The sequence below is a fragment of the Sus scrofa genome, chromosome 7, assembly GCF_054392235.1.
Source record: "Sus scrofa isolate SSC_HxYL_T2T_F1_AM1 chromosome 7, Sscrofa_HxYL_maternal_Yorkshire_Landrace_v2.0, whole genome shotgun sequence".
NCBI lineage: Eukaryota > Metazoa > Chordata > Mammalia > Artiodactyla > Suidae > Sus > Sus scrofa.
The window spans coordinates 35,546,898-35,573,997 of record NC_139389.1 but is presented as its reverse complement, the minus strand read 5'-3'; the positions used below and the strand labels follow the sequence as shown (position 1 = coordinate 35,573,997).

The 27,100-nt window shown below is 40.4% G+C and overlaps 1 long non-coding RNA gene across 1 annotated transcript in view; it reads left to right on the top strand.

Moving 5' to 3' along the window:
• Positions 1–26,745, top strand: part of LOC146401493 (uncharacterized) — a 125,759-nt gene extending 99,014 nt beyond the window's left edge. The window contains exons 3-4 of the long non-coding RNA XR_014809184.1: positions 23,702–23,844; positions 26,437–26,745. This is a non-coding gene — a long non-coding RNA (uncharacterized LOC146401493). The remainder of the gene's footprint in view (positions 1–23,701; positions 23,845–26,436) is intronic.
• The last annotated feature ends 355 nt before the right edge of the window (positions 26,746–27,100 follow it).

Sequence of the window (27,100 nt, the reverse complement as noted above, 5' to 3'; positions counted from 1 at the left end):
GGCCTGCAGCTGTAGCTCTGATTCGACCCCTGGCCTACGACTTCCACATGCTGCAGGTGTGGCCCTAAAAAAAAATAAAAAAAAAAAATAAAAAATAAAAATAAGTAAAAAAAAAAAAGCAAAAAAGGACTAAAAATAGAGCCTTGCCATGAACCGGGTGGACTAAGGAGGCATACACCTGTTTGGATCCCAGCTCTTCCCCTTATGAACCTCACAACCAGGGTTCATGGGACGCAGGGAACAGATACCCTCAGGCCTCAACAGCAGGATAGAGGCTGCTCAGGACCCTTCACAGCCTTGGGTCCACCAAGACAGGACTTCCCAGACTCTAGGGAGGGAATCACCTAGGGACATTGTTGGAATGCAGATTCTAATTCAGTAAGTCTGGAAGGTGGCCTGAGAATCTGCATTTCCAACAAACTCGTGGTGATGCTGACTCTGCTGGTGGCCAGACCCTCTTAGTGTGAGAGCTGTGCCAGTCCCTGTTTTGGTGCTCGATGGACCACCTGGTTCCTGTTTCTGTGTCTACACATACATATCCTTAACTTCTGTCTGTCTGTCTCTCTCTTTTTTTTTATTTTTTGAGAGTCAAATTTTATTTGGGGTGAAATTAGGACTTAAGCCTGGGATAAACTTCTGTCCCTCTCTTAATTGCTTGTATCTTAATTACAAACCCCACAAGAGAAAAGAGCGAAGTGGTTTGTGATGGAAATATGGGCACTTTTTAAAGTATTCTTTCATCCTTTCTAAATATTTTTTTATCTTTCATACCCTCTAAATGTTCTTTCATGAGCTAGCATAACTTGCATAATCAGAAAAAAATTATTTTATGCTGTTTGGAACTAACAGTTTATTTTCTGCTATTTGGAACTAACAGAAAAATATTTTCTGCTCTTTGGAACTAACACCTTTGCTGCCTGACATGCAATGCTTGGCCCAACTTAAGTCCAGAAACCCACAGAGCTGGAGAGGAAAATAGAGATTTGAGATGCAGGGTATAGAACTCAACGACACTAAAAAATACATTCTAAGGGAGTTCCTATTGTGGCTCAGCTGGTTAAGGACCCAACGTAGTCTCTGTGAAGATGCAGATTCAATCCCTGGCCACGCTCATTGAGTTAAGGATCCTGCACGGCTGCAATGGTGTAGGTCATAGATGTGGCTTGAATCTGGTGTTGCCATGGCTGTGGTGAAGGCTGGCAGCTGCAGTTCTGATTTGATCTCTAGCCCAGGGAACTTCAATATGCTGAGGGTGTGGCTGTAAAAAAAGAAAAGAAAACAAAAAGAAAAAACAAAAAAACCATCCTAAGGACACAGCCAGCATCTTTGGAAGGAACTGCAAGATTCCAGAGCACCCAGCAAACTGCACCCAAACACAAAGAGCCCTACTGGTCTGGCTTGATGTTCTTGTGTGTCAGGGGGTCTAGCCCCACACTGCAGCTCTGCAGGCTCGTTTTGGGAGAGAGTAGGAAAGTTTTGTCACTCAACGATGGCTTCCGTCTTTAGACAAACTTGCTTCAATTCCACTGCCTACCATGCACAGTCCCTTGTCATGTGAACACAAGTTAAAAAGCAAGAGAGGGCCCTAAAAAGCAAAAAAAAAAAAAAAAAAAAAAGCAAGAGAGCTTTATCTGAGAGTATCCATAGCAGCTAGCACCCCAGGGTAACTAAAAGGCCTAATAAAATTTTTCTGAATATTTGTGCTAATTACTGGCTCAAGACTTAACCTGAGACTTAATCTCAGCACAAGGTGGTTTTTAATAGACTTTTCTATTTTGTATTCAGTAATTTTGTCAGAGAAAAAGGCGCCTCACCTAATATGGTGAGGGTATCCATTGACTTCCTGTTCTCCCTTTCTGTGGAAAGCTCCAGGATCTGGCTGAAAACTGCTTCATAAAAATGTCCAAATCTCCCAGGCCTCTCAGCAGTTCAGAGCTGAAGGGGAGTTCCACTTTTTTTTTTCCTCTGTGCCACACCCGTAGCACATGGAGGTTCCCAGGCTAGGGGTCGAATCGGAGATGTAGCCGCCGGCCAACGCCAGAGCCACAGCAACTCGGGATCCGAGCTGAGTCTGCAGCCTACACCACAGTTTATGGCAATGCCGGATCCTGAACCCACTGGGTGAGGCCAGGGATCCAATCTGCAACCTCATGGTTCCTAGTTGGATTCGTTAACTACTGAGCCACAGTGGGAACTCCCTGGGAGTTCCACTTTTGCTGTGCTTCTGACTTTGTTTCTGTAGAAGAAAAGGTTTTCCTGAGGCTGGAATCTTGCCTGCCCCACTGGTCATTAGTCTTTAATAGCAGCTGCAGGAGAGGATTTCTGGACTCAGGGGCTGGGAAATCAGCTGGTCCTGCTGCCTGTGGACCCTCGGTCTCCACCCACCCCAGTTGACCTCATGTAAGACTTGACCCTAAAATTCTCTTCTCATATTTCAGTGGTAAGGACCACCCTCCATGCTGCCTTCAAAAGGTTCTGCCAGCTCAAGCCAAGTTTTCCTGCTGGGGGTGCTCAGGGCACACACACTGAGCTGCCAGAAGCATCTTATGAGGTGCCGAAGGTCTCAGGCAATGCTGAGGACCATGGTGCATTTACCAATTCAGCACAGGAATTATATGCACGGAGCAGGCATTATTCCCTTGTGAAATTTGAGCCCATTGACATGTACAGATATTTATAACTGACCCATATAAATAGTTTTGCATGTCAATTTGTTTTGCTGGCATTCCCACTTGATCCCCTTCAAGCCCTAGCTGCTCCTCTTTGATATAATACAGACTTTCTGTGATGGCCTGAGAGGGTTTGCTTTGTTTTCCTATGCCTTGCCACAGTGGTTCAGAGAAAGCAAATTTTAAAAAGGAGGAAAGTCATTTTGCTTCTGGAAGGAAGGACTGAGAAAACAGTGCCCATACTAGTGGAAGAGCTGAAGAGTACCTTCAGGAAAATAGAAATGTCTAATGGGTAATTTTTAAAATGTTCACGGAGGGAATTTCTGTTGTGGTTCAGCGGGTTAAGGATCCAGTGTAGTCTCCGCGACGATGTGGGTTCCATCCTTGGTCTCGCTCAGTGGGTTAAGGATCTGGTGTTGCCACAACCTGAAGCATAAGTTGCAGATGCGGCTCAAATCCAGTGTTGCTGTGGCTGTGGTGTAGGCTGGCAGCTGTAGTTCCGATTCGACCCTTAGCCTGGAAACTTCCATATGTTGCAGGTGCAGCTGTTAAAAAGAAAAAAAGTTCATTGATGGTGGGCAGTTCTTGCCCTGGAGTTTCCCATATGCTGTAGGGAAGGTGAAATTCAGTGCAGAGATAAAAGTGTAACATAGCATATGCTAAGTGTCACATGAGTGGTGCAGAAAACTCATCTTAGAAGCCCTAGTCCCATTGGATGCTCTGTGAAGTGGCCCAGGATGGGCAGACACTCAGAGGAGGCCCCTTCCTTGGAGATGTTCCATGAGTATTAGCACATGAAAGCTGGCGGGGCGCGGGGGGGGGTGGTGGTCCTGCTGCAATATATTCTGCAAAGCATTCATTAACATAGAGTTCTCCATTTATTGGAACATGGAACCCATTTTTGTATACCCACCAATGAAACATTCCAAGAAAATTGGGAGACGCTGTTGTGGAGGATACACACTGAGAATGTAAGGATGGAAGAAATCACCCGGGCTAGAATCGCTGTTCTAGGGAAGCATTTGAGGAAAGCAAAGGAAAGCAACTCAGCCTCCTAAGGTTGGCAACAGTCAGAGGAGCAGAGCGGGGGGTGGGGGGGTGGGGGGGATGCTCCAGAGAGCATTCTCATTCTCTTGAGGGCAAGGAACACACACACACACACATTCATGCGCATATGCATACATACATACATACATACATACATACATATACATACATATACACGTGCACACACACAACATGTGCATACCTAGACACACAGACACACGAACATATATAGATGACATTACATACACACAATACACATATATGCACATACAAATGCTCACATGCACACACATACCCATACATGCATACATGCACACAGATAAACACACACACATGCACGCATAGTTAGTTCAGAGACTCCTGACACATGACTTTGAGAAGAAGCTGGGAAAAAATGTAGAAGAGGTAAGTTGGCACTAGATTTTTGAGAGTCTTTTTTTTGTTTTGTTTTGTTTTTTTTGCTCTTTAGGGCCGCTCCCATAGCATATGGAAGTTCCCAGGCCAGAGGTTGAATCAGAGCTATAGATACAGGCCTACACCACAGCCATAGCAACGCGGGATCCGAGCCACGTCTGCAACCTACATCACAGTGCATGGCAATGCTAGATCCCCCGATCCACCGAGTAAAACCAGGGATCAAACCCGGATCCTCATGGATACTAGTTGGATTCATTTCTGCTGTGCCACACACAACTGGAACTCCAATTTTGAGAGTCTTGAATGTCAGGCTACAGCTTTAAGTTCACTCTGTTCATCTCCATCAATATCAAAACTGTTTGCTTGGAAAACAGCCATGTACCAAGCAGTGTTTAAGGATGTCAGAGAAGAAGGCCTGTATAGGAAGGAGACCAGCTAGGCATCTGAGAATAAGAGGTGAAGCCCTGAGCCGGGACAGTGGCTGCAGTGCACGCAAAGAGGCAGTGTGGGTGTGACAGGCCTGACACGGGAAAGTCTGCAGGAGCAGAGTGGGAGAGGAGGGGGTGCTGCCATGAGGGCTCTGGGCTGGCACTGGCAGCAGGAGCGGGACCTGGGGAGAGCTCACCGATGTCAGCGGGGACAGCGACGGGACAAGCCCAACCAGGCCAGTGAGTTAACCATCCGCCTGGTTTACCCGCTTCTTAGGAACAGGAGATGGGCCCGCTGTGCCACTTTGCCTTGTGATACAGGGAAGCATGTATGGTTTACCCAGTGTTTAGTAGCTTCTTCCCCACATTTAACTAGTCCCAAGTCAAAGTTGACCTGGCCAAGATCAAAGACCTTCAGAACCCCTTCCTCTTGTCAAACTCCCCTACCTTTCCCTAGCACTGCTAATAGCCACCAACTTTGGAGCGCCCAGCATGTGCCAGGCAAGGGAGAGCTGTTGTATATACGTTCTCTTTTCATTTTCACAGCCACTATTTGTTAATTTCATTTTTTTCAAAAAGGGAACTTCATAAGCTTTGGTTAACTCAGGACAACTTAAATTTATTTACACGGGAAATCAAAGGCTCAGAGAGGTCAAATATATCACCCATGGTCACACAGCTGAGATCTGCACCCACACTGGACAGATTCTGAGTCCTTTGCTATTTCTAGTACATTTCCTGGTTCTTACTGAACATACTCATTGTCTCATCCTGATGTTCCGTCTCCTTTTAGACCATAATATGCATCTGGCTTCGCTTATTCAAGTATTTTATTTCCTAAAGGGCATCTCAGAAATCCATCAGCACCTCTTACATATTTCATTTCTCACTTTGCCCATCCTCAGTCTTGTTTAATTCTTATCACCTGACTTTGTGCTTCTGGGCCAATAATGTCAGGTACTGTTAAATAAATTTTACAGTGATGGGGAATAAATCCTTTGGCAGCTAGAGGATTTATTCAGCAGCGAAAAACTTAGGTGCTCAGGTGGGTGTCGTTGAGGACTGCCAGAGAAGAGCTGCTGAGGATCAAAGAAGAGGCCAGTCAGGTTCTGCCATCTTTCTATCAGCCAGACCTCCCTGGAGTCAGGCCAAGACCTGGGCACACTGCAGCTGTGGACCGAGAGTGATGGTGAGTCCACAGGAAGCATCCTGGGATCGCATGAACTCACTTGAGGGGCAGGGGATGAGAGGGCTCAGGTCTAGAATAGCCCTGTGTGGCCAGTGTCACGCTATAGGCATTCGAATAGGCAGTGCGGACTGCAAAACACAGTGGATATAGGATATTCTGCCTTTGTTTTTTTCTTTTTATGGCTGCACGTATACAGCATATGGAAGTTCCCAGGCTAGAGGTTGAATTGAAGCTGCAATTGCTGGCCTACGCCACAGGCACAGCCACATCTGTGACCTATACAGCAGCTGTGGCAATGCCAGATCCTTAAACCACTGAACAAGGTCAGGAATCAAACTCCTATCCTCATGGATGCTATGTCAGGTTCTTAACTCGCTGAGCCACATCTAGAAACTCCCTTGCCTATTTTCTAAGGAGTGGGCTGGTGGTGAACCTCAATCTTGAGACTGAAACAAAGTATCTGAAGTTAACTGTCAGTCATCTTTGAATCAGTTCTTATGGACCCCTGGCTACATTTTTCTTAGCAGTGCCCTGCGTCTTCAAGTACCAGCTGCTACCCTGTGGACCTGACTCCATCCTGCCGTCACCAGGAATTGGAGACTGTTTCCTGTGAGAACCAGCTTCCTTCCTCCCTCCTTAGCAAATTCCTCAGTATCCTCCCGTCTTCTCCCACGCTCTTGCCCCCCTTCTTGGGACTAACAATACTATAATTCAAAAAGATACTTGCACCCTTACGTCATAGCAGCACCATTCACAATAGCCAAGACACAGAACTAACCTAAATGTCCATTGGCAGAGGACTGGATAAAGAAGGTGTGGTTTATGTATCTATACAATGGAACATTATTCAGCCATAAAAAGAATGAAATAATGCCATTTGTAGCAACATGTATGGACCTAGAGATTATCATACTAAGTGAAGTAAGTCAGAAAGAGACAGATGAATATTATATAATATCTCTTATGTGTGGAATCTAAAATATGACATAAATGAACTTATCCATGAGACAGAGTCAGACTCACAGACACAGAGGACAGACCAGTAGTTGCCAAGGGGGAGGAGAGTTGGGAGGGATGGGTTTGGACTTTGGGATTAGCAGATACAAACTATTACATGTAGGCTGCATAAAGCAGGTCCTAATGTAGAGTATAGGGAACGATCTTCAATATCCTGTGGAAAACCATAATGGAAAAGAAAAAATAAATAAAATGTCAAAAAAGAAAATGTATGTTAACAAACTGAATACGATCTATATCAATAATTTATCACTTAGAACAATGATTCTCAACTGGAGACAAATTTGACCCGCAGGGGACATTTGGTAATGACTGGAGACATTTTTTGATGTCACAGCTTGAGAGAAGGGTCCTATTGGCATAGGTAGGGATGCTGGTAAACATCCTATAATGCACAAGACACTTTCTACAGCAAAGAGTTATCCAACCTAAAATGTTAATAGAGCCCAGGTGGAAAAATTCTGATGTCAAGATGCAAACAGGGTGATTCAAACCCATCCTCTAGTTTCTAAAGTGAAATGTTTCATGGGTGTATGAACTAAGTTCTTGTTAAAAGCAAACAAAATTAAAAGTCACCACATGAAGCTGCTCTAAATTCCATAGGCATTCAGCTGATGGTAATGTAATCACCACTTCTGACTTTATTTTAGAGCACAGAGCTTAATTATACACGACAGCACCCATGGTGAGAAAGGAAAAGAGTCACGATGGCAAAAGAAGAAATAACCACCCCCAAAAGTCTTGGAAAAGTTTTAACAGCAAAAGTGGTAGCCAGTGGAAATCCAAGCCGATGACTGTCACCCCGTTCCTAAAACAGCTGAATCCTCCAGGTGGCAACTGCCATCAGCTGCTATGTCAAAAGGACCTTGTCGAGTAAAGGCTATAATTGCCAACAGGTTTCCCGGGCAAGATGGGAAGAGAAAGCGCTGAAGATTTCCGTCACTCTGTGAATCACTGAAACACAGAGCACAAAGGGGAGGTGGACGTGACATCTCTTAAGCAGACAGCTGCTCTAGGTGAGCTGGGAATAGAGTGACCCAGCAGAGGTTTAATGAGCTTGTAAGAGGATACTTTGCTTTGTTCCACCAGATGGAGACGATGTTCACCAGGCATTACCGACTCGGTGTGCAAATGCTTCTAAGGAAGAGGTCTTGCAGTGTCTCCTGGTTGCCTTAAATACCCTGCAAAATGTACAGCTTTGTAGACTTAGTCTCTTAGACATAGAAGGACACAGAGAAATGAATGGTTATCTTCTGTTTACTCCTGTGCAGGACAGAATCAAGAAGATTCTGAAACATGGTGAGTGTCAGGGACTTTTGGGTCAGTGAATGACAGGTACATTCCTTGTCCTCCACACTGAAAACCCCCCAAATTATTTAGGGTTGCCTCACTGCTCTCCCAGTAAAGGATGATAGGTGAGAAGCTAAGAATGTGAGAAATGTGTCTGGTGGGACAGAGTCTGGGGGAGAGACACACAGCTGGGAAACACCCTGGGATGGTTTCCGGAGGCCAATTTCGAAAGTTTGAGGGTAAGTGGCCAGGGATAGGGGTACATATGTCCCAGTCACTAGCGAGAATGCCACTCTGTCTAAATTAGAAGAAAGGACCCTTGCTTAAGACACTTTTCTGCTGTCTTCCAAAACTAAGTTAAAACAAAGAGTAAACTTTTTTTCTTAAAAAATCACGTATAATATTAGTCTACCTTTATAAAATAATTTTTATTTATATAATGATTTTTACTTTTTTCAGTATAGCTGGTTTACAGTGTTCTGTCAATTTTCTACTATACAGCATGGTGAACCAATTACACACACGTATAGATTCTTTTTTGTCACATTATCATGCTCCATCATAAGTGACTACACATAGTTCCAAGTGCTACACAGCAGGATCTCATTGCTTATCCATTCCAAGGGCAATAGTCTGCATCTATTAACCCCAAGTTCCCAATCCATCCAACTCCCTCTCCCTCCGCCTTGGCAAGTATAAGTCTCTTCTCCAAGTCCATGATTTTCTCTTCTGTGGAAAGGTTCATTTGTGCTGTATATCAGATTCCAGATATAAGTGATATCATATGGTATTTGTCTTTCTCTTTCTGACTTACTTCACTCAGTATGAGAGTCTCTAGTTCCATCCATGTTGCTGCAAATGGCATTATTTTATTCTTTTTTATGCCTGAGTACTATTCCATTGTGTATATGTACCACATCTTCCTAATCCAGTCATTTAGGTTGTTTCCATGTCTTGGCCATTGTGAATAGTGCTGCAATGAATATGCAGGTGCATGTGTCTTTATCAAGGAAAGTTTTGTCTGTATATATGCCCAAGAGTGGGACTGCTGAGTCATATGGTAGCTCTACATATAATTTTCTAAGATACCTCCATACTGTTTTTCATAGTGGCTGTACCAGCTTACATTTCCACCAACAGTGCAGGAGCTTTCCCTTTTCTCCACACCCTCTCCAGCATTTGCTATTTGTGGACTAATTAATGATGGCCATTCTGACTGGTGTGAGGTAGTATCTCATGGAAGCTTTGATTTGCATTTCTCTAATAATCAGGGATGTTGAGCATTTTTTCATGTGCTTGTTGGCCATCTGTATATCTTCTTTGGAGAGATGTCTATTCAGGTCTTTTGCCCATTTTTTCCTTTGGGTTGTTGGCTTTTTTGCTGTTGAGTTGTATAAGTTCTTTGTATATTTTACAGATTAAGCCCTTGTCAGTTGCATCATTTTAAATGATTTTCTCCCATTCTGTAAGTTGTCTTCTTATTTTCTTTTTGGTTTCCTCTGCTTTGCAAAAGCTTTTCAGTTTGATTAGGTCCCATTGCTTTATTTTTGCTTTTATTTCTGTTGCTTTGGGAGACTGACCTGAGAAAATATTTGTAAGGTTGATGTCGGAGAATGTTTTGCCTATGTTCTCTTCCAAGAGTTTGATGGTGTCATGTCTTACATTTAAGTCTTTAAGCCATTTTGGGTTCGTTTTTGTGCATGGTGTGAGGGTGTGTTCTACTTTCATTGATTTTCATGCAGCTGTCCAGGTTTCCCAGCAATACTTGCTGAAAAGACTGTCTTTTTACCATTTTATATTCTTGGCTCCTTTGTCAAAAATTTTTTTTTCTTTGTCTTCTGTCTTTTGAGGACTGCACCCATGGCATATGGTAGGGGTCTAATCAGAGCTGTAGCTGTGAGCCTACACCAGAGCCACAGCAACACCTGATCCGAGCTGCATCTTTGACCTACACCACAGCTCACAGCAATGCTGGATCCCTAACCCGCCGAGCCAAGCGAGGCCAGGGATCAAACCCACAACCTCATGGTTCCTAGTTGGATTCATTTCTGCTGCGCCACGACGGGAACTCTATCCTTTGTTAAAGATTAATTGACCATACTGGGTTTATTTCTTGGTTCTCTATTCTGTTCCATTGGTCTGTATGTCTGTTTTGGTACCAGTACCACACTGCTTTGATGACTGTGGCTTTGTAGTATTGCCTGAAGTCTGGGAGAGTTATGCCTTCTGCTTGGTTTTTGTTTCTCAGAATTGCTTTGGTAATTCTGGGTCTCTTGTGGTTCCATATAAATTTTTGGATTGTTTGTTTTAGTTCTGTGAATAATATCATGGGTTTTCATTGATAGGGATTGCATTGAATCTGCAGATTGCTTTGGGTAGTAGGGCCATTTTTACAATATTAATTTTTCCAACCCAGAAGCATGCAATATCTTTCCATTTCTTTGCATCTTCTTTAATTTCCTTGATTAATATTTTGTAGTTCTCAGCATATAAGTCTTTCACTTCCTTGGTCAGGTTTATTCCCAGGTATTTGCTTTTTTGGGGTGCAATTTTAAAAGGTAGTGTATTAGTGTATTCCTTTTCTAGTATTTCATTTTTGGTATACAGAAATGCGACTGATTTCTGAATGTTAATCTTATATCCTGCTAATTTGCTGAATTTGTTGATCAGTTCAAGTAGTTTTTGGGTTGAGTCCTTAGGGTTTTCTATATATAGTATTATGTCATCTGCATACAGTGACAGTTTTACCTCTTCTCTATAAAATAATTGTTATTCATACCTGTTTATCTATCCCATTGCTTATATATCTACCTGTTGTCTCAATATATGCATAGAAAGGAGTCTGTAATAATGTTTACTGATTACTAATGTTGCTATTTCTCTAGGGTAGAAGTTAAGGTGCATTTTCCTTTCTTCTTTTTAATTTTTTGTATTGATTGACATTTTAAATAACAGGCATGTGTCATTTTTAAAAAGTCAACAGAATGCATAAGCGAAATTCAGCATGGTAACAGAACCAGTCAACCAAATAATCAGGGCTGGGACTATGGTGAGACATGGTGGCAAGCTTTGAGTGCAAAATTCAGGCAGGTGCTCCCTCAAGGGGCTGGCAAGTGCACCCTCTGTTCCTCCAAACCCCTCGTGGACAGCCCTGCAAACACTCAGGGAGCCTGGGCAGATCAGGGTAGGTGAAAAACAGTGTATTCAGAATTTGGGGGAGATAAGTAAAGCACACTTTTTCTTTCTTATAAATAATATTTCACTATTTTTCAACTGTCTGCAAAAGAAATCATAGCCTTTACACTTTAGGAGTTCATTGATGAGAAACTCTGAAAGTAACCAACCCCCGGTCTTCCCATTTATTTCCTCCCCTTCAGTTCAGCATCGGGGTGTTTGGGGGCAGGCTCTGGCCCTGGAGGGGCACAGAAGGGGGCGTGCTATTCTCAGCCCAGTATAGTCATGGCCTAATCAGCCTCCCTGAGGCAGCATCACACCCTCCTGCGTCTTTCCAGCTCATTTTCCTGCTTTAAAATCTCCCTAGCAGTTACCACTTTCCACACCTATTCATGCTTTCTATATGCATATTTACTTTGTATGTGTTGGTGGCCGGTCTCGCCTTATTAGAATGTAAGCTGCGTGATGCTACCCTGTTGAAGCGTGGCGGTGCGCAATGGGCTTCCGCAGCGTCTGCTGAATGAAAGAGTTCATTGTGCATTCATGGGATGACGCAGACCTGATGCTGCTGGGACAATAGGAAGATGGATAAAATGCAGCCTTTCCACCCTGCGGACGGAGTTCGCATGCCTCCCAGCCTCTGCTCCCAGCACCGTGCATTCGCTTGTGGACCTTTTGTTTTTATTCCCCTTTCCTTTTCTCCTATTCTGTTTCTTTCCTTTCTTTCTCCCTTTCTTCTGCCTTTAACCCTCACCTAATTATTGTAGGGAGATAGTTTTTCCTCCCTTATAAAAATAATCACTCTGATGGATGAGCCTAAAAGGTAGTACAAGTAATTACCTATTGATTAAGAGAAAGTTGAATTTGAAGAGAAAACAATAATAGCATTATCAATGGTGAACATCTATTAAGTGCTTGCCATATACTTGACTCTGCCAAGCAATTTCTTTGTGCAGCCTCATTTAATGAGCACAAATCAGGAAACTATGGCAGCAAGAAGTAACCTGTCCCTGTCACAGAGCCAATAAGTGGTCTGAACCCATGTCTGGTTCCAGAGCCTGAGCCCCCCAGGGGTAACAGAGGGACTGTGTTGAGTGTGTCTGATGGAGTTCATGTGGGGGTCTTCACCCTCCCTACCTTCCCACCACCATCATTCATGTTCCTACAGAGCTCTGCTCATACCTGACTTCAGCTCTGTCACATGAAATGTGTGGCACGTGTTTGGAAGGTGCATCCAGGTGCCTTTTCACTCTTTACCACGTCATGCATTACAGTTGGTGTTGTATTAGAAGCAGGAACTTCCTGTATATGTATCTATTCACATACCAGAGTTCAAAACCAGTGTCTGCTACTTACTAGTGCTATCGAGTTGGGCAAGTTATTTAACCCTTCTGAAGCTTAGGCTGCACATGTCCAATCCCCTGCCTATTGTTTGCCTTTTCTGCTGCACCTTATATAGCACTTCAGCTCTCTTATGGTTGGGACTAGTTATCTATTGTTGTGCAACAGATTACCCTAAACTAGCAGCCTAGAGCAATAATCATCTATCATCTCAAAATTTCTGTGGGTCAGGGCACAGCTTCATGGGGGTGGCTCTGGATCAGCCTCTCATGAGGTTGCTGTCAAGATGTCAACCAACTTGCAGTCATCTCGAGGCTCAATTGGGAGAGACTCTGCTCCCAAGCTTATTCAAGTGGGTATCTCCTCAGGGCTGTCTCAGGCTGTGGAGTCTGGCTTCCCCCAGGGCTAGCAACCCAGGACAGAGGAAGACAGGATATCCTTGATGGAAGCCATAGTCTTTTTACAACCGAATCTTAGTGATATCTCATAACTTCTGCTGCATTTTTATTCATTAGAAGTAAGTCGATAAATCCAGCCAATGCTCAAGAGGAGGGAATAATTCAAGAACCTGTATACCAAGACGTGAAGATCATTGGGGCCATGTGAGGGTGTATCTACAACATGGCTTAGTCTCACAGCTAGCCTGGGGATTGTGATTTCATCACTTGCATCAGTTGTATTTCATCACTTGCATAGAAAACTTAGTCCTGTCTTTATGAAAGGACTCACACACTTTGGGAACTAAAACATTGCTACACAGGGTAACTTTAACATACTCCACAAAATAATAACCATCACGACTTCTTTTGCATGGTCTTAAAAGTTGTCACAGCATCTGTACCTTTCAATTCTCACTCTAAGCCTAATTATACTTTTCCTCTGAGCTGGTTTGTTTCTTAAAAACCATTTCCCTTTGGCTGTCTCCTTGGTACATTTTCCACTTCCTCCTCTTTGGTCTATAGACACACACACACAAACACACACACTCAAGCTTCCTTCCTCAGGGAGCCCAAAGATCAGGTAGGTAGTCATGGTGAAATGTAAATACCACTCCCAGCCCACAGTGGGAAGGCAATTTGTTTATTATTCCCAACTAAGTCACAGTGTGCTCCAGCCTCCTCCCCAGAGTGGAGTATTCTGCTTCTGGATGGTCTTGGCTCTTCTTTCCTCTTCCTCCTGCTGGCTGCCCCTTAGTCATGGCACTGCTTAGCTGCATTAACCTCCCAAGAGGCTATGACATAGATCTAATCTGACAGTTGCATCCTTTCAGGTTTTAAAGACAAGGTTATATGAATACTAAACTATGTGTGATGTAACTAGATAAACATATCATAAATACTAAATTAGTATTATAAATATTAACATTTTATTGTATAAATATTAAAACATATATTTTATATAACTATGGCCTGCTTGGAGATTAAAAAAATAAATCCAACAATTTGACATTTCTGTTCTTCCATTTCTGTGAATTACTAAGAACCTATTTTAATAGAGACTAATTCTTGAGTAGTCTGTGACTGCCAAACACTCTGTTACACTTAATAGTTTCCGTTCTTGAAGTATCCTTTCTCAGTAGAGAGAAATAAGCCAGATGATCAGAATAAGAAAGTAGAAAGGCTACGAGCAGGTGAATATTCTGAGGCAAATAGCTTTGATGATGACAGTTACATTGGGAACAGGAAGAGAAAAAGTGATAATGGAAAAACTGAGGTGCACTGGCTGTGAATTTTGAAAGAAAAATGTTTACAAAAATAAAAACCTGATATCATTTACTTATGACGGTCTTCGTGCCATTTACTTCTGCTAAAATATATACTGAGCAGAACACTGCAGAGGGAGAAGAATCATAGTCCTTTTAAAAGGAGTGGTCAGAGATCTTAAATACTTAGTCATCCCACCTGCTCTGGTTAGAGATGAGACACTGAGGCACAGGAGAGAAGAATTTTCTGATGTCCAATGTTATTTGTTGACGAGCTAGGACTGAGACATACTGGATTCCAATTCAGTGGCTTTTGCTAATAATTTTACTTTATGGTGTAGAAAAGAGGTGGTTTAGATTCTTACAAATATAAACTTTATTATTCTCTGTATCACCTGAGACATTGAAAAATATGAAATAAACCTGTCATGTGAACCTTCTTTATATGTGTATGTGAATTTGAGCAAATTGAGCTTTTAATGTGAATTTTTCTCAATTCTTGTTACACAGCAGGTCTAAGAGAGATTCAAACTGTCTACTGAGGGTTTGTGTTCTGATTGGCTCAAGACCTCCTAAGGGTAGGCTCTTCACTGTTAAGCATTGGTCTTGAATAACATCATATTCAAACTAATCTCATTATACTTAGCTTTGCGTATTAGATAAGTACCTACAAAATTGTATGAAACGATTTTTTTGGTAAGCAAAATTCAATTTAAGTGCATTAAAATAATGATCCATCTAAACCCTGCAGTAAATCTGTTTGGCAAAGCAACAAATGGAGAGAAAGCATTTCCTCAATGAAATTTGCAATAGGATTAGGTATCTTCATGCTTGAGTTTCTTAAAGCAGACATACTTGTAGTGTTGTCTTCCTCTAAATTGATTCATTTGTAAATATTTATGCATCCAACATAGGAACACCTAAATAGAAGCAAATAGAAAAAGTCTTAAGGGAGAAATAGACATCAATACAATAATCGTAGGGGGCATCAATATATTCACAATGGACAGATCATCCAGACAGACAAACAGTAAGGACATGTTGGATTTAAACTATATGTTAGACCAGATAAACTTAACAGACATGTATAGAACATTCTATACAGCAACAGCAAAATACACTTTCTTTTTTTTTTTTTTATTATTATTTTCCCACTGTACAGCAAGGGGGTCAGGTCATCCTTAGATGTATACATTGCAGTTACAGTTTTTTCCCCCACCCTTTCTTCTGTTGCGACATGAGTATCTAGATATAGTTCTCAATGCTATTCAGCGGGATCTCCTTATAAATCTATTCTAGGTTGTGTCTGATAAGCCCAAGCTCCTGATCCCTCCCACTCCCTCCCCCTCCCATCAGGCAACCACAAGTCTCTTCTCCAAGTCCATGATTTTCTTTTCTGAGGAGATGTTCATTTGTGCTGGATATTAGATTCCAGTTATAAGTGATATCATATGGTATTTGTCTTTGTCTTTCTGGCTCATTTCACTCAGTACGAGATTCTCTAGTTCCATCCATGTTGCTGCAAATGGCATTATGTCATCCTTTTTTATGGCTGAGTAGTATTCCATTGTGTATATATACCACCTCTTCCGAATCCAATCATCTGTCAATGGACATTTGGGTTGTTTCCATGTCCTGGCTATTGTGAATAGTGCTGCAATGAACATGCGGGTGCATGTGTCTCTTTTAAGTAGAGCTTTGTCCGGATAGATGCCCAAGAGTGGGATTGCAGGGTCATATGGAAGTTCTATGTATAGATTTCTAAGGTATCTCCAAACTGTTCTCCATAGTGGCTGTACCAGTTTACATTCCCACCAGCAGTGCAGGAGGGTTCCCTTTTCTCCACAGCCCCTCCAGCACTTGTTATTTGTGGATTTCTTAATGATGGCCATTCTGACTGGTGTGAGGTGGTATCTCATGGTAGTTTTGATTTGCACAAAATACACTTTCTTTTCAAGTGAACATGGAATATTCTCCAGTTTTTATCATAAGTTAGACCTCAAAACAAGTCAATAAATTTAAGAAGACCGAAATCATAGCAGCATCTTTTCCATTCACAATAGCATGAAACTAGAAATCAGTTACAACAAGAAAACTGGAAAATACTTGGAGGTTAAACAATATGCTACTGAACATACAATGGGTCAAAGAATAAATCAAAAGAAAATTAAAATATTATTTGAAATGAATGAAAATGGAAATACAACACACCAAAACATATGGGATATAGTAAAAGCAGTACTATGGGGGAAGTTCATACTTACCTAATAAATGCCAACATTCAGAAAAAAGAAAGATCTTAAATAAACAACTTAACTTTGTACCTCAAGAACCTAGAAAAAGAAGAACAAATGAAGCTCACAGCTAATAGGAGGAAGGAAATAACAAAGATCAGAGTGGAAATAAAAGAAATAGAGACTAAAAACACAATAGAAAAAAAATTAATAAAAGTAAGAGATGGCTTTTTGAAAGGATACATACTAGACAAACATTTAACTACCAAGAAAAAAGAGAACTCAAATAAATACAATTATCAATGAATGAAGAGACTTACAACTGATGCTACAGAAATAAAAAGCATCATAAGAGACTACTATAAACAATTATACATAAAAAAGTTGGACAACCTAGAAGAAATGGATAAATTCCTAGAAACACACAGCCTACCAAGACTGAATTATGAAGAAAGAGAAAATATGGTCAGACCAAATATTAGTAAGGAGATTGGATCAGTAATCAAAAACCCTCCAACAAAGAGAAGCCCAGGATTACATGGCTTCCTTGGTGAATTATTTTGAACATTTAAGGAAGAATTAATACAAATCCTCTAAAACTCTTCCAAAAGTCTGAAGATAAGGGAGTACATCCAAATTCATTTTACAAGGCCAGCATTATTCTAATACCAAAATGAGACAAAGATACTACAAGAGAATTATAGACCAATATCCCTGTGAATACAGATATAAAAATCCTTACAATATTAGCTAACCAAATTCAACAATACAGTAAAAGGATTATTATACACTATGATTAATTAAGATTTACTCCAGAGGTGCAAGGATGGCTCAACATCCACAAATCAATGTGATACACCACATTAACAAAATGAGGTACAAAAAAAATCATATGATCATATTAATTAATGCAGAAAAGCATGTGACAAAATTATACATCCATTTATAATAAAAAGCTCTCAATGAACTGGGGGTATAGTGCATAGCTCAACCTATTAAATCCATGTATGACAAGGCCACAACTAATATAACATTCAATGATGAAAAGCTGGAAGAAAGAAAATAAAAAGCATCCAAATCAGAAAGAAAGATGTAAAACTATCTGTTTGCAGATGACATGATATTATGTATAGATAGAAAACTTTAGAGATTTCACCAAAAACTATTAGAATGAATAACAAGTAAAGTTTCAGGATATAAAAATCAATAGACTAAAATCAGTTGTGTTTCTATTCAGTAATAATGAACTATCAGAAAGAGAAATTATGAAAACAATCCTATTTGCAATTGAATAAAAAAGAATGAAATATCTAGGAATTAATTTAACCAAGGTAGTGAAAGATCTATACAATGAAAACTATAAGACATTGATTAAAGAAACTGAATGAGACCCAAATAAATGGAAAAATATTTTATATTCATGGATTAGAAGAATTATATTGTTAAAATGTCTATACTATCCAAACAATCTACAGCATCAATGCAGTCCCTATCAAAATTACAATGGAATTTTTCACAAAAATAGAAAAATCCTAAAATTTGTATGCAACCACAAAAAGCCCCTGAAAAGTCAAAGCAGTCTTGACAAAGAATGAGGCTGAATGCATCAAGTGTTCTAATTTAAAACTATATTATGAAGCTATAGTTATCAAAGCACTATGGTATTGGTGTAAACACACACACACATAGATCGGTGCAACAGAATAGAGAGCTCAGAGGTAAATATGAATATTTGGTCAATTTATTTATAACAATGGAGCCTAGGATATATAATGGGGAATGGATAGTATCTTCAATAAATGGTGCTGGGGGAATGATACAGCAGAAACAAATCTGACTAGGAACCATGAGGTTTCGGGTTTGATCCCTGGCCTTGCTCAGTGGGTTAAGGAAGAGGCGTTGTCGTGAGCTGTGGTGTAGGTCCAAGACACGGCTCGGATCTGATGTTGCCGTGGCTGTGGCTGTGGCCAGCAGCTGTAGCTCCAATTCGACCCCTAGCCTGGGAACCTCCATATGCCTCAGGTGTGGCCCTAAAAAAAAAAAAAAAAAAAAAAATGGTGCTGGGAATACTGAAGAGCCATATGGAAAATACTGAAACTGGACCCCTTTCTTATACACAAAAATCAGAGAAAGACAAATACTACAGAGCATCACTTATATGTGGAATCTAAAAAAAAAAAATTCAAACTCATAGAAACAGAGGGTAGAAGGGTGGGTGCTGGGGGCAGGGAGGGGGGAACAGAGTGAAGTTGGTAAAAGGGCCACCGACTTTTAGTTATTAGATGAATAATGTCTTAGGATCTAATGTAAAACATGGTATCTATAGTTGCTAACACAGAATTGTATAATTACAATTTGCCAAGAAATTAGAACATAAATGTTCCCACCAAAAAAAAAAAAGTACGACGTAATGGATGTGTTCATTAACTAGATGAAGGAATCCATTCACCATGTAAAGCAAATCACCATGATATACACTTTAAATATCTGATAATTTTATATGTCCATCATACCTTAATAAAACTAAATTTTGTTTCATTTCTTTACTTTTGGCTGTGCCTGCAGCATGCGGAAATTCCCAGGCCAGGGACTGAACCCTCGCCACAGCAGCGACTTGAGTTCCTGCAGTGACAATGTCAGATCCTTAACTTGCTGCTAGAAGGGAACTCTAACAGAACTACATTTTTCAAAAGCTTTGTCAGTAACTTCACATTTTATTCTGACAGGGCTTAAAAGGGGTATTTTTGCGATCAAGTTTGCACCAATTTTATGGATGGTGCAAACTTCACTGGAGAAACATGACCTTTTCTAGGTTTATTTTAGTTAATTGAATGACATACTTTTATGTGGTATTTGAATCATCCGAATGGCCCTGCTCATTGGAAGGAACACAATTCTGCTCACTGATATCTTTCTCTCTTATTTTTATGAAGTAGGTCTGGGCATTCGGGGAAGACTTAGTGTCCGTAATAATTTAATTTATAGTATAGCTATTTTGTACTCCAATATAAAACAAAAATTAATCCAATCCATTAAAAACAAAACAAAAAAAATAGTGTATATTGTAGGCACCGTAGCTATAAAATAAGAGGGATACAGAGAAAGGATAATGTTATCACCTTTTAAAATCCTTTGTGAATCAAGGTGGAAAATGAAGCAATATGCAAAGTGTCTGTGTTTATTTAAATGACTAAAAAACACATTTTGATCAAGGGAGATGATGTATGTTATGATTCTTTAAACTAAGAAGCATTATACAAATGGAAATGATCATCCCAACCTGAGGATGGACGCTGGTGAGCCTTCTCTGGGCTTCACCCGACATGTTTCTATTTATTGGAAGAGCAGGTGGCAAGGCAGAGACAGAGGCCCAGAAAAAGACAGGTTCAGTGTCAGGGGTTATAGTTTTTATTGGGCTCCTCTGGTATAATCTCTTTCATGCGAGAAAAACCTTTAAGTCTAACTTCTCCCAATCTACCAATTTACCTACGGTTTACCCCAATGCAGTACTTATATGGTAGGCTTTCTTTTGGCTGGTAACTGAGAAAAAGAGTATTGACAATGCCTAATGCCCAAAGCGTAGTTTTCTGCGGAAGAGGAAACCCTTTCCATTACATTAATTCACAGTTTTCTTGACAGCTTTCTGAGGGTGGCATTTTTCATCTCTTTTGCAGAAATAAAGAAAATGAACATTGGAATCACTATGAATCACCCAAGAGCTCATCCCTAGTTAGTGGCAGATGCAAAATTATGAGTTCTTTACACCAGCCTACATGACAGACAGTGTTTGGCCCATTTCCATCAAGGCCAAATGTTGTTCAACATTTGACTCATCATCCACACATTTATGAGACTGAGAAAAACAGAAAAGCAGATAAACTCAAACTGCTCACTTGTAACTGCTCTGAATGGAGGAGCAGATTAAAGTTGTCATAATGTGAAATTTTAGGCTGTTTACATAGTATAACACATTGGAAAGCTGAGTAAGTAAATGATGATGATTGGAGTTCCCTTGTGGCACAGCAGATTAAGGATCTGGCATTGTCGCTGCAGCAGCTGGGGTCACTACTGTGGTGGGGGTTCGATCCCTGACCAGGGAATGTCTACATGCCACAGGTGTGGCCAGAAAAAACAGTTATGCTTAATAAAAAGCAAGGGATAGTGTTTTATCTTTCAGTAATGACTGAGTGGTTATTATCAGTCCAACCTTCCCACAGATAACAATTTAATGTTGGACAAAATGTTAAAAAAAATATTTGAAGGTACTGGAGAGCAACCAAAAGCAAATGGATACTGAGGGGAGTACTGGATACTGGCAAGAGAGAACAACATTAGCTGAGGTTCTGTTTTTGTGGCTTTGACAAGCATAGTCACTATTCTCTACTGCACAGAACAGATAATATTTCCTGTTTAAATTAAAATAGCTACTGTTTGGAGCAGTCTAACTGGCTTGAGGTACCAGAGATCAGGGGTGGGGTGAACACAGCAGTTAGGAAGTGCGAGGGGGAAACCTCAGAAGAGACTGAGTGACGGTGAATGCTCCAAGTGCTGCATAAACTCTGTTCATACCTCTGGCCAACCCTTAATTATGCATGTTTAGTTCAGCTTCCAAGCATCCCAGTTAAAAATAAAATAACTCAACACAAAATTTCAGCTGCCATTCAGCACACAGAGAAGATAAGATGCTGTAGTCTGAATAGGCGTTCCCCACCCCCACCCCAGGCATTTGTATGTTGAAATGTAACCCCCAGTGTGATGGTATTTGGAGGTAGAGCCTTTTTATTATTAGATCGTAAGGGTGGAGACCCCATGAATGGGATTAGTGCCTATAAAAGAGAATCCAGACAGCTCCCTTGCCCCCTTCTAATGTTTAAGGACATAGTGAAAAGACAGTTATCTAGATCATCTATGAACCAGGAAGTGGGTACCTACCTGAAGTCTAATGTATTAATGCCTTAATCATAGATTCCCAGCCTTCAGAACTTTGAGAAATAAATTTCTATTGTTTATAAATCACTCAGTACATGGTATTTTTTTTTAATAGTAGCCTGATGGAGTAAGACATAGGAAGTTGAAGTTTGATTTCATCCAAGCTGACTGTGTGCTAAACAAAACAAAACAAAAAATTAGCTCTCTCTCGAGTAATATAACAGAGTCCAGAGACTATAATTCATAACGTGTAGGATACAATTCAAAATGACTAGGCAGGAGTTCCCGGCATGGCTCAGCAGAAACAAATCTGATTAGCATCCATGAAGATGCAGGTGTGATCCCTGGCCTCACTCAGTGGGTTAAGGATCCTGCATTTCTGTGAGCTGTGGTATAGGCTGGTGGCTTACAGCTCCAGTTTGACCCCTAGCATGGGAACCTCCATGTGCCATGGCTGTGGCCCTAAGACAATCAGTCAATCAATCAAAAAAACATGCTTAAAAAAAAAACAAAATTACTAGGCATATGAAGAGACAGGAAAATGTGACTCGTATTTAAAGAAAAGACACTAAAGGGAGACCAAACTTGAGATGACCCAGACGTTGGAATTACCCTACAAGGAGTTTAAAGCAGTTATTATAACTAGGACCAGGTATGTAAAGGAACATATACCCTTTGTGAATAAACAAATAGGAAATCTCAGCAGAGACAAAGAAACTATTAAAAAAGTAATGAATGGAAATTCTCGAAGTAAAAAGTACACTATCTAAAATTGTATTTCAGGAGTTCCCGTTGTGGCTTGGTGGTTAATGAATCTGTCTAGGAATCGTGAGGGTGAGGGTTTGACCCCTGGCCTTGCTCAGTGGGTTAAGGATCTGGCGTTGCCATGAGCTGCGGTGTAGGTCACAGATGCAGCTCAGATCCTGTGTTGCTGTGGCGTAGGCCAGTGGCTACAGCTCCAATTAGACCCCTAGCCTGGGAACCTCCATATGCCGCAGGTGCAGCCCTAGAGAAAGACAAAAAAGACAAAAAATAAAAATAAAAATAAAGTTGTATTTCACATGAGCTTAACAGTAGCTTGGGATGATAGAAGAAAGAACCAGTAAACTTGAAGCTAGATGGATATATATTATCCAATCTGAGGAGCAGAGAGAAAAAAACAAGGGGGCGGGCAGGGAAGCAGAACCTCAAGTGTAAGTGGGACAATACCAATAAGACTAGCATTAGTAAAGTTGGAGTATTAAAGGGAAAAAAGAGAAAATGGGAAAAATTTTGAGGAACCAATGGCTGAAAATTTACTAAATGTGGTGAAAGTTTTATGTTTATAGAGTCCAAAATCTCAGTAAACCTCAATTAGGATAAATACAGACATAATAATCAAATTGCTAAAAACTAAAGAGAAAATATTGGAAGCAGACAAAGGAAAGATGACACACTTTATACAAGTTAGCACTTACTTGAAATATTGCTAACTTCTCATCAGGGATCATGGAAACCAGAAGAAAATGGATATATTTTTGGAGTGCTGAAAGATAAAAAGTGTCAATCCACAATTTCATATTAACAGAAAATGTCCTTAAAGAATTAAGATGAAATAAAGATACTCCAGATTAAAGAAAACCAAGAGACTCTCCTGCCAGCAGACCTTCACCAAAAGGTGAAGATAAATGAGACCAGGCAAGATGAAGAACTGGGAATAGTAAACTTATAAGTAAATACAAAAGACTCCCCCCCCCATTTATTTCTTTGAAATAACCTGACTGTTTAAATAAAAAGAACAAAATTTTGTTGTGTTGTTTATAACATACGTAAATGTAATGCATATAAACACTGCAAGATAAAGACCCAGACAGCTGACAAATGAACATAGATAATTGCAAGGGTTTGATGGTTTACATGAATTAGTATATTTACATTAAGGAAACTGTGAGGATTTAAGATTGAACACTGTAATTCCCTAGAGCAATGACTACAGCTAGAAAGTCAATAGTCAAAATATGCTTCTTCACTCAAAATATAATGGGAAAGGGAGAAAAGAGGGTAAAAATCAGATGCTACAAAGAGAAAACAAATAAAAAATAGTAGACTTTATTCAAACATATCAATAATTATATTAAATGTGAATGCTAAACATTCCAAAGAAAATACAAGAGAAGGGGGATAGAATGCTTAGTAACAGGAAATCAAAGAGATTTTAGGGCAGTGACTTTTGTTCTGACTATAAAAGTGGTTGAATTCTTTTTTCTTTTTTTTTTCTTTTTCAGATGCCCACGCGCTATATGAAGTTCCTAGGCCAGGGATAGAGTCTGAGCCAGAGCTGTAACCTATGACACAAGGGATCACACTGGTGCTTCCACTGAGACAAGCCAGATCATTAACCCACTGCGTCACAGCAGGAACTCCTAAGGTTTTTGAATTCTAAGATAATTTACCATCAGATTGTGTAGGCTCTGAAGCCTCTTGAATGATTTGGGTGTCTTTCCTTTAGGACAAGGATATATAATCTCTAAAGACCATCCTTAAATTCAAGTTCAGGAAAGCAGAGGTTTAGGTAGGGCTGAGTGCTCCCTCTCCCAGAGGGCTTAGGATTCCTATGCAAATTTCTCCTAGCTTTGCAGTGCACAGGATAAGATTTAACTTGCCTATTTGATTTGCATATAAATACCTCAGAGGGTCACTTTATAGAACAGAGGTCAGCCTTTCTAGATTAAGAAAAAAGTTACTACTAGGACTGCTCTAATTTCTTTGATAATTGCCTTTAGTAGGGTTGAAAGCTTTGTCTCCTTACTTTTTGTCCCCTCAGCAAACTGACCCAGTGCTTGGCACACAGCGGGCACTCAGTAAATAAATAACATAACATGAGTCAGCCCTTGAAGTAATTTACCCGTATACTACTTGCTAACTTTTTAATTTTATTGATGTGTACATTTTATTGAATAAGAGGTTCTGTTTTAAGTGTCTAATTTGATGAGTTTAATAAATGTATATATTCATGTAACCACCACCACAGTCAAGATGTAGAATATTTCCATTATCCCATGAAGTTCCTTCCTGACTTTTGCCATCAATCTTTCTGTACACATTGTTTTCCCCAGTCCCTGGCTGCAGGTACCCAGGGATCCAGGTTGTACTACCTTACTTTAGTTTAGTTTGCGTTTTTCTAGAATTTATATGTATCTAAAAGGAACCATACTCTTTGGTGTCTGTCTTTTTGTGCTCGACATGATGCTTTCGAAATTTATCCATATTGTGACAAGTGTAAGTAACATCAGAAAGTAGTAGAAAAGAACAGACTCCCTTTTTGTTGTTATTTTACTGTTTCAATAGAGTATACTTTGTTTATTCATTTACCTGTTGATGACAGTTTGGATTGTTTCCAGTTTGGGGCTAAATTTTTGCAAAATTGCAATCAACATTTATAAACAAGCCCTTAGGTGGAAATATGTTTTCATTTTTTGGTGTCAATACCTAGGGGTAGAATGGCTGGATCATTAAGGTAGGGGTCTGCTTTAAAAAAAAAAAAAAAATTTTCCCCAAGTGGTTTTATCATTTTATACTCCTACCAGCCAAGCCTGAGTTCCAGTTGCTCCATATGTTCAGTAATACTTGAGACTGTCAATCTTTTTATTTTTAGTCATTCTCGTGGATAGATGGTGTATCTCACCTTAACAATCACATGCTCAAACCTCTCAATCCTTATTTGCCCCATTTCACTAGCTATCACTTTGGACTTTGACTTTTAAAAAATCAATGACAACCATCACAGTCAAAAAAAATTAATAATAGGACAACAATGCCACCATTAATGGAACATTTATCATTCTTTCCTTTTCTTTTCTTTTTTTTTTTTGTTTTGCCATTTCTAGGGCCGCTACCTCGACATATGGAGGTTCCCAGGCTAGGGGTCGAATCGGAGCTGTAGCCACCGGCCTACACCACAGCCACAGCAATGCCGGATCCAAGCCGACTCTGCAACCTACATCACTGCTCACGGCAACGCTGGATCCTTAACCCACTGAGCAAGGCCAGGGACCAAACCCGCAACCTCATGGTTCCTAGTCGGATTCATTAACCACTGAGCCACGATGGGAACTCTGAACATTTATCATTCTTAACCTTAGAGTATAAACTTCGTGAGGGCAAGACCTGTCTGGGTCTTTGCATCCAGTACAATGTGTAGAGCACAGTAAATACATTTATCAGCTATCTCTTGTTGTGTAATGAATCACCCCTAGTCTTAGCAGCTTAGAGTAACAAATGTTTATTGTTAGGAATCCAGGAGCAGCTTAGTTGAGTGGTCTATCATGAGTTAGGGTACTGGCTGTTTCTACAGTCAGGTGAAAGTGTAACTGAGAAGGGAGAGTGGCTTCCAAAACCACTTGCACAGCTATGGGCAAGAGGTCTTACTTCAGTCCCTCAATTGTTGGCAGTCCTGAGACTCTTGTCTTCTGGATCTCTCCTTTGGGATGCTCAGTATGGCAGCTGGTCTCTCCAAAGCGGGTGATCCAAGAGACAGATATTAACTACACAGACCAACCAGTACACAGTGCTTTGAACAGATGTGTGCCCGACACTCTGCTAAGTATTTTACTTTCATCATTTTATTTAATCCTGGTAACAACCCATGGACCATTGCCCTTATTTGCGATGATAAAATGGAGGCTTATAAAACTTAGGCAACCTCTCTAATTCTACAGAGCTATTGGGTGGCAGAGCCAGAGTTGAAAGTCAGACTTCTTTAGCCCCAAAGGATGTGAAAAATGGTTCACAGTGAAAATGAATTGCAATCCCCTCCCCCTTCCCAAAGTGATTTCTATGGTTGTTTAAATTTTGTTTAAATTGAGTGAAAATCATTTACATGTGGAGAAAGAAACTAGAAATATTAATAAAGGAACCATAAACGCTTCAGGAGGATAAAGAATTGGTTCTGTTGTCTCCATGTGACAAGGTGTTTTCTTTCTTGCTTGCTTACCAGACTAATGTTTCAAACTCTTGGCAGATCTTTGGCAATGAGGAAAGTCAAGAATTCTACCACTGAATTCTGGAAGAGCCAAGACAAGTCTGATGATCATTCCGTGTGCATATGGGGTCGTTGCAGCCACCTACAGAGCAAGTGAGACAGTACCTGTTGTCTAAGAGGTCGCAATCTTTTGGAGATTAATGTGATACAAAAATAATCTAACACAGGGATGTCTAAGTGCCATGGAGAGGCACACAGGGAATGCTTATTGAGGTCTGAATATTTAAAAAGACCAACCGCATCTTTAAAACAAACTTGTATTTATTAAAATAATCTAGTGTGATCATCTCTGGAAGTCGAGAGAAGATTAAGATGAGGGGGGCAGGCCTTCTTTACTTTTATGATTCTTCTTAAGCAGTTGGAAAATTTACAAGGACAGTGACTTGCTTACCATTCCAGATGCAGGCTCTCAATCAGGAACCACATGAAAGGTGGCACAAAATAGGTTTCTGGAATGCAAGAATGAAGGAAGAGTGACTAAGGTTCAAAGTCCAAGTAACCTCCTGTGAGAATGTAGGAACCAAGCCAGGACAAATAAAAGACAGGGTGGAGTGGGTAGAGCAGTGGAGTTTAGGGATTGACTTGAATTAGGGTTAAGGTGATAATTCCCTGGGGGAAAAAACAGACAAGGCAGTGGTACTTG